This window comes from Echinops telfairi, unplaced genomic scaffold, assembly GCF_000313985.2.
Source record: "Echinops telfairi isolate 266 unplaced genomic scaffold, ASM31398v2 ScPeMD7_19;HRSCAF=73, whole genome shotgun sequence".
NCBI lineage: Eukaryota > Metazoa > Chordata > Mammalia > Afrosoricida > Tenrecidae > Echinops > Echinops telfairi.
In genome coordinates, this window is record NW_022103916.1 from 4,860,792 (window position 1) to 4,864,643 (window position 3,852).

At 46.4% G+C, this 3,852-nt stretch overlaps 1 long non-coding RNA gene across 1 annotated transcript in view; it reads left to right on the plus strand.

The window, feature by feature from the left end:
- Positions 1 to 3,360, plus strand: part of LOC123521475 — a 10,211-nt gene extending 6,851 nt beyond the window's left edge. Inside the window, exon 3 of the long non-coding RNA XR_006679914.1 lies at positions 3,123 to 3,360. This is a non-coding gene — a long non-coding RNA (uncharacterized LOC123521475). The remainder of the gene's footprint in view (positions 1 to 3,122) is intronic.
- Positions 3,361 to 3,852: the final 492 nt, after the last annotated feature.

Here is a 3,852-nt window from a genome sequence, read left to right on the forward strand (position 1 = left end):
AATAAATTCTTCTGTGGGGACGTCTGCCCCATTTCTCTTCTTTTTTCCTTTTCAATTTCTAGTGCCCCCCACCACCACCACCAATACCCTCCTTTTCGCTCCCCTCATGCATGTTCTTATTTTTCGTTTGTCCTCTATTCCCCAGCTGTCCCCTGGAATGTGGCTTTCTTTCTAGAATCCCAATGTCCAGGACCCAACTCTGAGCTATCTTGATGTGATTTCAAAGCAATATTTTTCCTTCTTGGCTATTTCCTTTGGCTGTTATTGACAATAACAGTAACAGGCTTTGTTTGTGGACCCAAAGGAAACCAATGTTTGAGGAATTAGGAAATCAAAAATAGTAGGAGGAAGACAAATGAACCCATCAATAAGATCTCCTCTTGGAAAACCAGAGTACTCAGTTCTGTATTTCTTTCATGAGGGCTATATGGAGAGAGCACTTTTTATATGATGACTTACTAAAGACGCCGCACACCACCCGGGTGTAGATTTGAAATAAAGTGGAGACTCATTCTGTGTTAGGCACAGTTGTATTTTCTTTTCTAGTCTGTTGTTCATTTGATTGCTCAAATGATGATCAATCCTTAAGAAAAGACAATAATACTTACTGATCTTGTGGGACACATAGCAATTTTGAAAGCACTTGCATACATCCCTGAGTTAATCTGCCTCTCCTCCCAATAGCCCAGTCAGGTAGAAGTGGATGTCAGTGTCCCAGTCTAAAAGGTCCCCCAGGTATCAAAAGTGGGGCCAGGATTAGGACCACTGCCCTTGACAAAGCACCCCAGCCCTCTGCCCTGTGGCCACCATCTCCATTGGGTTGGCTGATGTGCGTGCTCAGAGTTCAGCAGGCCCCAGGAGTACCCTGAGCAGCCTTAACCCTTCGTGCCTCATTTGCCTAACCCTTAACCAGGAAACCCCTCCCTCATCAGCCATTCCCTCCCTGGCTCACAGTGCTCTTTTTCTCCCACCCAGCAAACCCTATCCCAGGAGAATGTGGACTTTACAGCCCAGGAAACTCCAGATGGTTTTGTATGCACATTTGGAGTTTTCTGGGCTGCCAATTCCAAATACGACCCAACCGGACTGTTTGTTCTGCTCCCCGTTGGACCTAAGACATTTCTCTAAAGTAGTCCCAGGGTAAACGGGATAAGTCTGCTGTCTCTGTTTTCTAAAGCAGTTTAGTCTCTTACCCCCTAGATAGTGGTGTGCGGGCTATGCAGTCCATGCAGTCCAGCTCCCCACTTAGCAGTTGTGATTGTTCCTGACCTATTCCTAGGGGGAAGGACAAAGGACGGGGAAGTTCTGGAAGGCTCTGCACCTCCCAGGGTGTGCCACTCTCCATGTTGAACTCCAGACATGGCTCAGCCTCCACTGTGATTGGTGTGTAACTATCAGAGTGGTGTTGGAGGATGGGGGTTGTTGTGGAGAAGGGAGCCCTGTTCCCCAGTGCTCCTCCTCACAGTGTAGACAGCATCCCTGCCCAGCCTGACTGTCATAGGCTTGTGCAGTTATCAGCATGCGATGAAGAAAAGGCTAGTTGGGTTAGGTGATTTCTTAGAGGGAAAGGCTTCGGAGAAATGTCTTGACTCAGAAAATTCCTGGCAGGAAATGGCAGGAATCCAGTAGGCATGTAGGAAAGGGATGACTGCCAACTTTCCTGCTATTGCAGAAAGGAAGACCCAGCTCTGCAAAAGATAAGGAAAGCAAACCAGCCATACATGGTGCCAGGTACACAGAGAAAGTTCTAAAAAGTGTGAGGTCTTGGAACCCACATCATATGTGTCCCCAAAGCGATTTGGAGTTTGTCTGTGTATTTTCTTTGTCATTTTTTTTGGGGGGGGGATGATGGTCACCATCTGAGATGTACTCAATATTACAGAGGATGTGTAATTATCCTCTGTGCCTTATAATCCCATTTTGGCAAGAGTTCTCTGCTATGCAGATGGACAAGATTAAGGTCGGGTGTATTGAGTCTCCACCTTACTAGAGGGTGTGAAGCGAGCTTGCGCCCTTTGTTTCCTTGGGACTAAGGCCTGCAGGCCTTACAGGCAGAACCACAGTTCCATCCAAGTCATACCTCTGTGTATAAAAGTCATCTCAGAAGCGCAGAAAAAAAGGTCCCAGGACCATCAGAAGAAGAGCCATCAGTGGAGCCTGTTGGAGATCTCTTGAGTGGTGGAGGCCGAGCCCAGAGGCACAGAGGCTGGGACATGGAGACCATGGGACAGAGCAAAGGAACAAAGCCAAGACTGTGAGGCCAAGCAGTGGGGCCGGGTTCCTGGCCCACAGAGGAGAAGGCCAGGGGACCACATAGCTGAGATATTGAGAACCAGAGAGAGAGACTTGGCTGCTGGCTAAGGAAAGGTGTTGCTTTGGACCAATAACTATACCCTTGCTTTTTATTGACTCTGACTTGTGGTAACCTGTTAACTTCCCTAATAAATCCCCATAAATTGTGAGTATTGTCTGTGAGTTGTGTGTGGTCATTGCAACAGATTATTGAACCCAGCCTAGAATGGTTGGTGTCAGACTGGATAAAGGATGGCAGGTGGAGGCATGTCCAACCTCTCCCTCCTGGATAGGAGGTTACATATGGCTTCCTCCAAGCTGTTTAGACACCATTCCAGGGTTGATCCCATCATCTCAGCGTTAATTCATTTATCTAGGATCTGCGTCCAAGTTGTGAAGTCTCATAGTGTCTGTGTCCAGGATGGGAGGTCACTGAGCAGTATCGGAGGATGCGGTTGGGCAAATAATGACCTCTCAAAGATGCCCGTGTTCTGGCTGCTGGGATAGGTTACTTTATGTGGCAATTGGTACTTTGTACATGTGTTTAAACTAAGCATTTGGGGGTGGGGAGATTAGCCTGCCTTATAACGTAATCACGAAAGTCCTTAGATACAGGCAGGTTCCCTAGGCTTCACAAATACTTAAGCACTCAGCTGCTAACCGAAAAGATGGCAGTTTGCATCTATCAAGAGGTGCCATGGAAGAAAGACCTGGTGGTCACCTTCCAAAAGATTAATGATATTGAGAAGTCTATGGAGCAGTTCTATTCTACAACAATCAGGAAGCCTTAAGTAGCGTCAGCTCCATGACAACAGGTTTGGTTTTTTTAGGAGCCAAGATGGTCATAGAAGGCTATGTAACCATGGAAGATGGGCTGCAGAAAGTGGCGTGGTGAAAGAAACAGAGATCAGAGAAGAGTTAAAAGATGAAATGCTGCTGATTTTGCCAAGGACTATAAGTGGCCTTTCGAAACTGGAAAATACAAGGGAGCAAATTCTTCCCCCTAGAGCAGTGGTTCTCACCAGTCCTAATGCCGCGACCCTTTAATACAGTTCCTCATGTTGTGGTGACCCCCCCCAACCATAAAATTATTGTCGTTGCTACTTCATAACTGTCATTTTGCTACTGTTAGGAATCGTCATGTAAATATCTGATATGCAGGATGTATTTTCATTGTAACAAATTGAACATGATTAAAGCCTAGTGATGAATCACAAAATAATATGTAATTCTATATTGTGAGATATTTATTTCTAATTACAAATCGATGAAATTTTGTCTTGTAGCATGGGTAACAGTCTTCATGCTGCATGTTCGTATGCGGGCGTATCTGCATGTGAGCGGACCCGCCTAGAGGCCGAGAGAGGAGTGGTGTCTCGGTTCTTAAGACCATCGGAAATATGTGTTTTCCGGTGGTCTTTGGGGACCCCTGTGAAAGGGTCGTTCGACCCTCAGGCTGGGAACCGCTGCCCTAGAGTCTCCATGAGGTAGGCAGCTCTGCTGACCATTTGACTGGAGCCCTTTAAGACCCATTCTTATATTTCTGACCTGAAAATGATA